The following is a 13,655-nucleotide window of genomic DNA, read 5'->3' on the forward strand; positions in this document are numbered from 1 at the left end:
TCCTTTTCAAATTATTAGTCAGATTTCTTCCAAAGTAGAGTCAGAGGATATAAGAAATGATCATTCATTTTTCTTTTTTTTATCTAAGACCTTCAATCCAGGGGTGGCTAGGTGGTGCAGTAAATAGAGCACCTGCCCTGAAGTCAGGAGGACCTGAGTTCAAATCTAGCCTCAAACACTTAACACTTACTAGCCATGTGACTTTGGGCAAGTTACTTAACCCCAATTGTCCTGCATTCCCCCCTCCAAAAAGCAAAAAAAAAAAGAGACCTTCAATCCTAGATCTCCATTTACTCTGCATAGTCACTTGTTTGTGAAGTCCTTATTTGTAATAAAGACTTTTATGGTGGCATAATGTAACCAATTCCAATGGGGGAGGGTATAGGGATATGCAAAACAAAACCCTCAGAATACTCCATATATGTATGTATGTGTGGATGCATATATATGTTTATATACACATGCATATATGCATATGTGTTTATATGCATATATGTATTATATATTTATATCTGTCTGTATGTATCTATCTCCATATAAACAAGAAGCTGCTGCCTGCTTTCTGTGGTTTTCATATATCTTTCAAATGTAGTTTCTATCTCAGATTTCATGTTCCCTCACACTCCACCTCTATTAAAGAGATTTCCTGGGGACTTGATACACTAGGACTGTATTTATTTAGGAATATGGTATTTGCTTTGAAGTTATGTTTGATATGAAAGGAACAATATTCCTTGATAATTATAAATTTTCTTCACTTTCTCTAATTTGAAAATACCTTTCTGTTTTATTAGAAAACAGAAAAATCAATAAAACTATTAATATACATCACAAATTTTCTTCATTTTATTTAACTATGCAGAACACAACTAAATGAACATTGATTACCCATAAATGTGAGAAGGGAGAGCAGCATGGTATCTGGCTTGCCCTTTGATGAAGCTCTGGCTCTTGCAGGGTTTAGGATTTATACAGAGCTAAAAGGTCTCCTCTGTAGTTGATAAACTATTCAGTACAAAGGGAGAAAGTAGAGGCACTTAGCACCCTGGTGACCAGAAAGACCAAAATCAGGTCCACAGATGTTAATCACTACAGTCTTTGGCAATCACTGAAGCTGAAATAGACAAGATGGCTAGGACCCAGCTAAAATTCACACCATGTTGTTGAAAGCCAGTGAGAGAGTTTGGATAGCACTTTATCAAATAGCCCACTCACTGAATTACACCCCTTTTTGTATGTCAGCCTTAAAATAGTTCTAAAAGGAAAAAAAAAGATCATTAAAGAAATTGAATGAATCATTGAAATTGCCCTTCTAGTGTAATTTGTCAGGGATCACTGTAATCTCTAAACAAAGATGTGTCACTACCCTCTTTGTCATCTCAATGAAATTTAAATTCCACATGCTGTGAAAGATATTTGCAAGTTTCAGAAAAGTGGAGGACAGAGTTGTTCTATATAAGCTCAATGCTTCTTCACCACATCAAAAAGTAGAAGAAATACTAGATTAAATAAAGGAAAAGAGCAATCAAATAGGGAAAAGAGAAAGAATCCTTACCAGGAACACATTGCAGAAAAATCATCAGAGACTGAAGAAATGAGTAAACAAAAAGAAGCCCTCATATACAAAATAATATAGGATACCCCTATAATTGTTACTCATAATCATCCTTATTTAGTGGTGGCAACAAGGCTTTTACTCTAGAAAATAGAAAAAGACCTTGTTTCAGTGAAATAAGAAGATTAAAAATAAACACATAAAAGTCAATAACATTTCTCTGTAGCAATGATAGATTCCAGGAGGAAATGAGAGAAAGGGAAATCCTATTCAAAGTAACTACAAGATCCTTGAAGGAAGCAATGTCAGATGGATGTATTGTTTGGTGGCAGCTATTCTCTATCCCAAATCTTAGTCCTACTCTGAGTTCCAAATCTCATCACGATCAGTCTCTGTAATAAGGTTATTCATCACTTTTTTTTCAATGTATCAATGTCTTTCTTATGACTTTGGGTATTAGTTGCCTTTGGGTGTTCATGTTTCCCCTTGGAATGAGATATTGTGTAAGCAGTTATGATTCTCAGAAAAAAAACATTCTTTTAACATGCAAATTCCTCACACCTTGAAATGCTTTAAAAGGCACCCATCTGTTAAAATACATGTAAAACTCTTCTCATGTGGGAATGTTCAAATGCCTTTTCCTTTTGTCTCTAGGGAATGTCCTTGTATCCTAAATATCCTGGCCTCTTGGTCACCATAGTGCATGGGGAAAAATTCCCATCCCATTCAGTGAGTCATAATCTATTTTTGTTGGTGTAGATTCCTTTTTTTTTTTTACATTTCTCTGAACAATGTTTTTATTTTTATTTATTTATTTACTTTTAGTTCACATTTACAAATTTACATTCAATTTTTAAATACAGATGTAATCCATTTAGTAGTTAAACCATTGGGTCAGGATATCAATTTTAATTAGTAGAAACCTACCGAAGAAACATTAAATGTTAAGTATTTTTTGTTTCTAAAGCATAATTTCAAATCAATATCAGAGGAAAATACTTAGCTTCATGATCTCACTCTTCTGTACACTCATTTTATTTCTGCAAATTATACCTCCTCTACCCCATTTTTTCCCTTGTTTGTGTCTTACATAAATCCTTGGTACAGACTCCATCCAGGCTCCACTGGGAATTTCTGTCTTCTCCTAATATGTGGGATATTACAGCATAGGCCTCAGACTGTCCATCTGTGGTCCTGCTTCCTGATTGATTTTCCACCTTTTTAATCATAAGAACTTTAATGAAAAAAATTTATATGACTTCTCTCAAATGAATCATTGCTGATAATTTAGTAGTCTGTAGTTCTGTAGTCTATTTCTACCATCTATATATCTATCCTATATGGGTCTTTTTGAAATTTTGTATCTCTTAAGGTTGATAACTAATAATATTATAGCATTGTTTGGATGATATTAGTTCTAATGAACCCATGCATCAGGAAGCAGCTTAGGATCTTTGAAAACACAATGAGAATGACAATTTAGTCAGCTAAATGGAGGAACAGACATTTTCTTCAATGTTATCACCATCACAAAACTTTCTAAAATAAGAATTATTCATAAGAGGTAAACTAATTACAGGCATTTCCACAAACTAAGATACATAGAATCTAAGCTAGGTAACCACTTAATGAAATAACATCAGACAAGACTATTCATTATTCCACTGAATACTTCTCCCCCACTTTTCCCTATACTCTATCTTAATTGCACAATAAAAACCATGGATTTGGCCTCTGGAATCTGCTCAGTAATTACTTTGCTACTGAAATTTTTCTAACATATAGACCCTCTGCCCTTTGCCTCACTCCACCATTCTTTGACAACAAGCAACAGAACTCAGCTCTGATTCCCTCAAGGCCCATCTGATTTTATTCCCAATGATATACACAGAGGAGGTCAAAGTAAAGAGACTGAATGTTTGCTCTCCCTATAGCCATAGTGTAATGTCATGTAACATAACAGTGCTCATCCAAAGAACTGCAGAAGATAGAGACAAGGTAACAGTATGTGAGTAGGATTCCACCATGCCTGTGAAAAAGGGGACTGGAATCCAGTTAGTGCTAATTCTGTCTCCATCAGAAGTCACTTAAAGCAGAGACTGAGTCAGGTACAAAAAGAATTCCCATTGTGAGAGGAGAATGAGACAACCTTTATAAGTTTTCTAAAGGGGTATCCATTAAAATAAGAAACTGAACAATACTTGAAAATAAGGGGAAAATATTAAAATTTAAAAACAAAAGCATAAGCAGGTAAATTAAACAAGGAAGATATTAATAATATGAGGAAGATGACTTACGGATCATATACAGAAATCCAAACATTTCCAAATAAATATTGCCAAAGAAAATTAAGCAACATGTTTTGAGGCAGAAGACCTTATGGATTTTCAAGAGAGCACTGGACCACAACAAGATCTCCTGACTAGCTCAATAGAGACATTTTTGTTGTTCAGTTGTGTCTGACTCTTCATGATCCCATTTTGTGGTTTTCTTGTCAAAGATACTGGAATGGTTTTGTAGATGGAGAAACTGAGGCAGCATTAAGTGATTTGCCTAGGATTGCACAGTCAGATTTAAACTCAGATCTTCCTAATTCCAGGCCAAATGCTCTATCCACTCTGTCACTAGCTGTCCTCAGTAGAGAAATAAGAATCATTAAAGGAGAAGTTATGTCTAGTATAGCAGAAATAATTATCAGGGAGAAAAATTGATGCGTGGTAATATTTCTCTCCACAAATACTGCAGTTCTCTTCTATTCCAAAGAAAGAAAAGAGGGTCAACTGACTGAGAATACACACATAAAGAAATTAAGAACGATCTAAAAAAATATAACCAATAAATAATAACTTTAGAATAATAGAGAAGCAATTATATATTTAATTATATCATAATAATATAACTTTATATTTGTTTTATATATATTAATTATATACTATATAAGTATAATAACATATTCATATATTATACATAACTATAGTATAATAATATATTCTTTATAAAGTATAACAATCTCAAAGGTAAGATGCATAGAGACTACTTAAGGATTATATCTTCCAAAAGAATGCAAATAAAAAAATTCTGAACGCTTCCTAGAAAGTAATAGTTCAAGAAAAATTGCCTGGAACTTCTGAGCAAACAGTGTCAATTGAAAGAATCTACAGATTGCCTCCCCCCATCAATTCCTATTCTTCAAATATACTTCAAATTCCAACACACATAGGGTTAAATTTAAAAATTTAATAATATAAATTAATTTAATATTTTAATAATTTAATTTAATAATAGATTAAAGACAAACACTAATATCTGTGAGCCACCAGGATAAAGACTTAAATTTTAAGGAAAGGAAATTTTAAAAATTCCAAAATATCTGCATCCAACAGAAACCACAGAAAGAAATGGAATAATGTGTGCTTGCAAATTGAATAATGTTTTGAACAAAGAATTTCAATATGTAAACCAAAGAAACATACCCTGCAAACTGAAACTAATCACCAATAATAAAAAGATGGTTGTTCAATATGAAAAGAGGCATTCGAAGCATCTCTACAAAAAAGACCCAGATATGAAATTGCCTTTTTCAAGGTCTCAGATAAAAGAAATGAAAGAAAAGCAGGCAAATACAACTTTCAAGGAAGACAGAAAGAAAAAAAAAACATAAAAAAGGGAAAAAGTGAGAAAGCACAGACAAACAACAATGAACTAATGATAGAGTAACAATTAAGATATTTCTTTTGAAAAGTACAAAAGGAGACAAGAGTAGAAGAAATTAAATAGTCTTTCCCTCTCTCCCTCCCCTCCACCTTTACTGAAACAGTAAGCAGTCAGATACAGGTTTTATATGTGCAATCATGTAAAATATTTCCACACTAGTCATCAGAAAGTGATCTGTCTAAGAGTTGAACATAACAGAAAAGAGGAAAGGAGGAAAAAATCTACAAATCAATACTATAGAAACCAGAAAAGGAAATTCAAAATAGACTCCTTAGAAGCTTCAAGTCCATAAGGAATAGAGAGACTAAAGAAGATATGAGTAAGCATAAGGACCATAAATCAAAGAATTATATACTAGAACAGACGGAAAGGAAAGATAATCAATCAAGGAAATAAAAAAAATGCAGGAAATTAAAAACAAATAAACCTCCACCAAAGTAAACAACCAACTAACACATTAAACACATTTAAAAATCATTCTTCTAGTTACCCATGTTCTCACATTTGGAGTCATTCTTAATTCATCACTCTCTCATACTGAATATATGCAGTCATTTTCCAAGTCTTGACAATTCTATGTCTCAAAATTTACTTATCCTGTTCTCTCTATTCACAAATCAACAATCCTAGTTCAGGCCCTTTTCATGTCTAACCTGTATTATTAATAGCCTTTGAATTGTTCATCCTGCTTCAGGTCTTTTCCCCTTCTGGAGTCTTTCCTCAACCCAGTCATCAAATTCATACTCCGAATTCTCAGGTCTGCTAATATTTCTTTCCAGCTCAAGTTTAGTGGCTCTTCATTGCCTCTAGGATAAAATGCAGACTCCTTTTTTATTTAGAGGATTTCCAAATCTAACTGAATCTTATCTTTTCAGGAAAAACAATGGATTACTTCTCACACACTGTTATTCAGCCCAGCTGATTTATTTGCTGTTCATCATACTCCCCCTTCCACGTACTTACTCTGTCACCCAGTGAAACTTGCCTCCATGACATTCCTTGAAGAACACACTCCAATCTCCTGACTCCATGCTTCTTCATGGCTAACCTCCATGCTGGGCATATTCTTTCTTCTCATTTACACCACCCAGCTTCCCAAATTATTTCAAAACTCAGATCTAATCTCCCCTCTTCTAAAAATCAATTTCCCTTAATGCTAATCTTCCATCTAAGTTTACTTCCAACTTATTCTGCATATTATAGTACATAGTTATATTGTGTTGTCTCCCCCATTAGACTGTGAGCTTCTTGATAGCAAAGACTGCTTTTGCTTTTTGTTGTATTACCAGCATTCAATGCAGAAGAACCTGGCAAATAGGATACACTTAATAAATTCTAGTTGACTTGACTACTATTTAATGATCTGAAATAATTTCTAAGATACTTCCAAGTCTTGAAATTTAATGATATTTCCTAATGCACAATTTGACTGAGTTGGTGGAGGTAAGGCAAGTGATCGCAGGAGATGCAGTGTAAATTTATCTTTCTTCTCAAAGATTTCTCATATATGCTCAACTACCAGTGGGGTGTCAAGAAATGTATTATAGCTCAGCCTGGAATTGAAAACCCAGTATAAAAATAGCCACAATGCTAAAAGAAACCCAATAAAACAAAGCAAAGCAAACAACCCAATCCATGTTGCAGTCATTCAAGGTACAAGTCATTCTAGTACAATGTTTTTTATGAATCTTTTTTTTTTTGGTTTTTGGAGGAGGTAAGGTAGGGCAATTGGGGTTACGTGACTTGTCCAAGGTCACATGGCTAGTATTTGTGTTAAGTGTCTGAGACTGGATTTGAACTCGGGTTCTCTTGACTCCAGGGTCAGTGCTCTATTCACTGTGCCACCTAGCCACCCTCCTAGTACAATGTTTTAAGCTACTACTTCTTCCTGTTATGTTTCCTGAAGACTGTTTTCCTGGATGAATGATTTTGGATTGGCCTTCAAACAATCTTTTTTTTTTTTATTTTGACCTGAAATCTATTTACATTTGTGAGCAAGATTCTACTGGGCTGCATAGAAATGCACTTTGGATAAGGATCTGGCCTTGAATTCATGTTCTTTTGGCTGCAAGACCTATGACAATTTCAGACTGTGTGACTTTGGGTAAGTCACCTTACTTCTCAATGTTTTTCTCGAAGACTGTAAGTTTTAAAGGTGTATTGATAGAGAGAAAGATCTCTCACTTTTGAATTCTCTAAACTAATGAAATCATTGGAGTAATTCCTATTCCATAGAATGTAAAATTAAGAATTTTAGATTGACCACATGAAATCCATTCAGTCATGACATCTCAGTTGTCATTCTTGGAGACTGGAAAGATAGCTGTACTATAAATAGTTGTAAAGATAATTGGGAAACTTGGAAGGTTTTAAGGGAAAGATAATGAACTCAGTTTTGGAAATATTCAGTTTAAGATACCTTTGGGAACTGAAGGTCAGCAGAGAGTATATGGCAGGTTAAATGGATTTGAGGATCCCTTATTAGGTGCTACACATCATACTAGCTTCTGGGGATAGAACTCTCCCCCCCCCCAAAAAAAGAAATATTCTCTACCTTCAAGCACCTTTCATTCTCATATATATATATTTTTTCAAATGCTTTATTAACTTCTGATTAACATTATTCATTTCCGCCACATTTTGAGTTACAAATTTTCTCCCCGTTTTTCAACTACCTACTGCCCCAAAATAGCAGTCCCACAGGGTATCCCCTCCTCCAATCTACTCTCTCCCATATTTTCTCTCATACCCCTTTCGACTTTTCCAGTGGATCTCTATGCCCCAGTGCCTGTATATCTTATTTCCCAATTACATGTACAACAGTATTGATAATAGTACACACACACACACACACACACACACACACACACACACATATATATATATATATATTATTAGAGTATTTGATTTTAAAATTTTGAATTCCAGATTCACTCCTTTCCTCCCTTGTCACCCACCCTTACTGGGAAGATAAGCAGTTCAGTATAGGTTGTACATATGTGGCTAATGCAAAACAATAACATAGTAGATATATTGTAAAAGACTGACTATATTTCCCTCCCTCCTATCCCACCTCCCACTTGTTCTATTCTCTATTTTGATCCCATCCCTTTTCAAAAGTGGGTACTTCCAACTTCCCTCCCCCACCAGTCTGCCCTCCCTTCCATCATCCCCCCTCTCATCCCCTTCCCCCCCCTACTCTCCTGGAGGGTGAGATACCATATGTAGTGTGTATTTCATTCCCTCCTCAAGCCAAATTCAATGGGAATAAGGTTGACCCATTCCCTTTTGCCTCCCTATTCTTCCCCTCCATTGTAACCATTTTCCCTTGCCTCTTCTATATGAGATAGTTTACCCCATTCTGTCTCTCCCCATCTCCTCTCATTATATTCCTCCCTTGCCTCTTAATTTCACCTTTTAAGGATCATCCCTTCCTGTTAAATTGGTCCTGTGCCCTCTATCTATGTATACCTGTAAACATATATACACACATTCACATATGTATTCATATGCCCATATACACACACACATATATATATATGTGTGTGTGTGTGTGTGTGTGTGTGTGTATATATATATGTTTTTATTCCCTTCAACTACTGAAAAAAGTTTCATAAGTTACAATTATTGTTTTTCCATGTAGGAATGTTAATAGTTCAACTTTGATAAGTTTCTTATGACTCCTTTTCCCTGTTTACCTTCTCATGCTTCTCTTGCTTCTTGTATTTGAATGTCAAATTTTCTATTCAACTCTGTTTTTTTTTTCAGCAAGAATGCTTGAAAGTCCTCTATTCCACTGAATGACTATATTTTCCCCTGAAACATGATACTCAGTTTTGCTGGGTAGGTGACTCTTGGTTTTAATCCCAGCTCCTTTGACCTCCAGAATATCATATTCCAAGCCCTTTGATCCCTCAGTGTAGAAGCTGCCAGATCCTGGGTTATGCTGATTGTGTTTCCACAATATTCAAATTGTTTCTTCCTGGCTGCTTGTAATATTCTCTCCTTAATCTGGAAATTCCAGAATCTGTCTATAATATTCCTAAGAGTTTTCTTTTTGGGATCTTTTTCAGGAGGTGATCGGTGGATTCTTTCAACCTCTATTTTGCCCTCTGGTTCTAAAACATCAGGGCAGTTTTCTTTGAGAACTTCCTGGAGGATGATTTCTAGGTTCTTACTTTGATAATGGCTTTCAGGAAGTCCAAAAATTTTTAAATTATCTCTCCTGGATCTTTTTTCCAGGTCAGTGGTTTTTCCCATGAGATATTTCACATTTCCTTCTATTCTTTCATTTGTTTGGATCTGTTTAACAGCATCTTGATTTCTCATAAAGTCATTAGCTTCCATTTGCTCCAATCTAATTCTGAAGCAATGATTCTCCTCACTGAGCTTTTGAGATTCTTTTTCCATCTGGAAAATTCAGCTTTTTAAGGCATTCTTCTCCTCATTGCCTTTTTGAGCCATTTGCCATTTGAGTTAGTCTATTTTTTAAGGTGATTTTCCTCAGTCAGGCTGTTAACTCTCATTTCATAATTTTCTTGCATTGTTCTCATTTCTCTTCCCATTTTTTCCTCCACTTCTCTTATCTGCTTCTTAAGGTCCTCTATGACCTGTAACCAACTTATATTTTCCTTTGAAGCTTTTTGTACAGGAGTTCTGACTTCACTGTCTTCCTTGTATTCCATGCGTTGCTCCTTTTTGTCCCCAAAATAGGAATTTAATGTTGGAATCTTCTGTCTGCTTTGTTTCCTTTGCCTGGTCATGTCACCCCTCAGTCACTTGACCCCTGGGCTTTTTGCCACAGTGAGACTCTGCCACCAGACAGGGGATCTTTTGTCCTAAATGCTGGGGTTTTCTCAGCTGCTGGAGGTATCAGATGGGTGCCTTCTCTGAGGTCTCCTCACGCTCTGGCAAGCTGGACACACACCCCAGGATCTTCACCCTAGACTGCAATCCAGATCCAAGAAGGTTAAAGCAAAAGCAATTAGCCCTCAGACTGATGCTTTGTCCCCCTACACTCTGCAGGCCAGGAGCTGAAGCTGCCATGTGGCACTGGCTGGCTGTGCTGGAGTCTCAGTAGCTTCTTGCTCCAGGGGCAAAAGCCACATACTCCCACTCTTACTGGGTCCCAAAGTCCAGACTGCATGGACCTCTCACTTTGTCCTTCACATATATGTGTTGATAAATCTGGAAATAGCCACAGCTGCTGCTCTTCTGGAGTCCTTCTGGCCTGGTCAGGCCCTCCCTGGGGCTAAAGCCGTGGGGTGGGGCTGGGCTCGGCTCCCAGAGCACTGTGCTGGCCTCTTGCTGCCAGCCTGCCAGCTGTCCTCAGTGGGAGGTTAGTTTCTCTGTGTCATTTTATGGGTTCTGCAGCTCCAAAATTTGTTTAGAGTACCCTTTTTACATGGATTGGGGAAGGTGGAAGCTGGAGCAGCCAAGATGTCCTACTTCTACTCTGCCATCTTGACTCCACCTTCTCTTCTATATATTTTACCACAACCTGCTTCCTGAATTAAAATCCTAAACCCTCTCACCAGTTCTTGAGAGCACCCTTTGGCTAGGGAAGTGAGATAGGGTCATTGCTGTACTTACAGTCATGGCTCCAATGAGAAATTTGGCTTCTCTGTTTGCCACATCTCTTTCAGAAGATGTGGTAAGATGGGACAAACATAAGGAAACCTTAGCACACCAGCAGCAGAAAGGAAGACCTGTAGTCTGATGTTTTGATAAATGTTCAATTACTTTGTATATTACATGACTTTTTTCTGAATGTGATGACCTAAAGTTATCATTAATATCAATTATTGTATGAAGCAGTAACACAATACTTTCTCCAATGATTTGCCTTGGCACTAAATGACCCCAGAAGATTATGCTTTTTTTTTTTTGCTTTTCTGGAGGGGGGAGGAAGGGCAATTGGGGTTAAGTGACTTGTCCAAGTCACACGGATAGTTTGTGTGTGTGTGTGTGTGTGTGTGTGTGTGTGAAGTGTTTGAAGCCGGATTTGAGCTCAAGTCCTCCTGACTCTAGGACTGGTGCTCTATTTACTGTGCCACCTTGCTGCTGTAGATCATGCTTTTTAAAAAGTCATCTTTCACTTCCCTCGAGCCAGCCTCCTCCTCCTCTCCTGCCACTGCTGCTCCGCAACCATTTTGGCAGTGAAGGCGCTGAACCCCAAAGCCGAGGTGGCACGGGCCCAGGCGGTGCTGGCCGTGAACATCAGTGCGGCCCAGGGGCTTCAGGACGTGCTGAGGACCAACCTAGGGCCCAAGGGCATGAAGATGCTTGTTTCCAGGACAGGAGACATCAAGTTAACCAAAGATGGCAACGTGCCAATTTGCACAAGATGCAAATTCGACACCCAGCAGCCTCCTTGATAAGCAAAAGTAGCCACAGCCCAGGATGACATTACTGGTGATGGCACCACTTCTAATGTTCTCACCATCGGGGAGCTGCTGAAGCAGGAGGATCTCTACATCTCTGAAGGTCTGCACCCTCGAATCATAACAGAAGATTTTGAAGCTGCCAAGACAAAGGCCTTGGAAGTCTTAGATCAAATCAAAATAAGCAAGGAAATAGATAGAGAAATCCTCAGTGATGTGGCCTGAACATCCCTGCTCACCAAAGTCAATGCTGACCTGGCTGATGTGCTGACAGAGGCTATGGTAGACTCAGTTTTGGCCATCAGAAAACCAGGTGAACCTGTTGATCTTTTCATGGTAGAGATCATGGAGATGAAGCATAAATCAGATACTGACACAACGTTCATCAGAGGACTGGTTTTGGACCATGGTGCCCGACATCCTGATATGAAAAATAGAGTAGAAGATGCTTACGTCCTTACCTGCAATGTATCATTAGCATATGAAAAAACAGAAGTGAATTCTGGATTTTTTTAATAAAAGTGCAGAAGAAAGAGAGAAGCTAGTGAAAGCAGAAAGGAAATTCATTGAAGATAGAGTAAAGAAAATAGAACTGAAAAGAAAAGTGTGTGGTGATTCAGACAAAGGATTTGTTGTTATTAATCAGAAGGGAATTGACCCATTTTCTTTAGATGCTCTGGGAAAAGAAAGTATAGTAGCCCTTTGCAGAGCAAAAAGAAGAAATATGGAGAGGGTGACTTTTGCATGTGGTGGGATGGCTATGAATTCTCTAGACAACTTAAATTCTGACTGTTTGGGACATACAGGTCTTGTCTATGAATACACATTGGGAGAAGAGAAGTTCACCTTTATTGAGAAATGCGGCAACCCTCGCTCTGTCACCTTGTTGATCAAAGAGCCAAAGAAGCACACAATTACCCGGATCAAGGACGTGGTACGAGACTGTCTGCAAGCTGTCAAGAACGCTATTGAAGATGACTGTGTGGTTCCTGGTGCTAGCGCTGTAGAAGTAGTCATAGCTGAAGGTCTCATTAAACATAAGCCCAATGTCAAGGGAAGGGCCCGTCTTGGAGTCCAGGTTTTTGCTGATGCATTGCTCATTATTCCCAAAGTTCTTGGTCAGAACTCTGGTTTTGACCTTCAGGAAACACTAGTTAAGATACAGGCTGAACATTCACTTGTTGGTGTTGATTTAAAGACAGGTGAGCCTGTTATTGTGGCCGAAGCTGGCATCTGGGATAACTATTGTGTCAAGAAACAACTGCTTCACTCCTGCACTGTGATTGCCACCAATATTCTCCTGGTTAATGAGATCATATTTTCCAAAGAATAATTGTTTTTCTTACTGTTGCAGTAAACTTGGTCTTTAAAACAGAAATTATTGGCTCCTATTCAAATGTAAGGTCCTCAAATTGATTACAGTATTTATTTTTTTTTTAATTGCACTGAGGCCTACAATTAAAGCTGCGGTCCTTTTTACCCCCCCCCCCACAAAAAAAAATAAAAAGTTACCTTTCTGCTTTTTATAGTGCGTCTGTTTTACCCCCAGTCAGTCAATTATCACTTCTTGCAGAGATAACAAGATGCAATATAAAGAGCTCTCATCTTGAGGTCACAAGACAGTTCATGATATCGATTCATAGAAAATCAGATCTCCAGAGCTGGAAAGGACCTCAGAGGTTATCTATTCTAATTTCCTCATTCTACAGATGAGGAAACTGAAGCTTGGAAAGGTCATGTGACTTGTCTAAGGTCATATATAACAATAGTAACCCGTGTTTCCCCGATAATAAGACCTATCCCGAAAATAAGCCCTCCCCTTACTGTGTAAGATTCCTCTAAAATAAGCCTTCCCCCGAAAATAAGCCCTATTGAGATTGCTACTGTAGTGAAGGTGATCCCCTGCGCTACACACTACATTATGGTACCCTCTGTATGCACCCCCCCTGGGTGAAACGCACGCCGCGCTCCGAGCTGCATCCAATCAGAGCTGCAGCAGTGAG

At 37.6% G+C, this 13,655-nt stretch overlaps 1 pseudogene; it reads left to right on the top strand.

Annotated features, from left to right (window-relative positions):
* Positions 1–11,370: 11,370 nt before the first annotated feature.
* On the top strand, positions 11,371–13,076 carry LOC138148144 (T-complex protein 1 subunit zeta pseudogene; annotated as a pseudogene).
* Positions 13,077–13,655: the final 579 nt, after the last annotated feature.

This window comes from Petaurus breviceps, unplaced genomic scaffold (genome assembly GCF_028583685.1).
Source record: "Petaurus breviceps papuanus isolate PSGF00001 unplaced genomic scaffold, PetGlider_PUasm1.0 90822, whole genome shotgun sequence".
Lineage (NCBI taxonomy): Eukaryota > Metazoa > Chordata > Mammalia > Diprotodontia > Petauridae > Petaurus > Petaurus breviceps.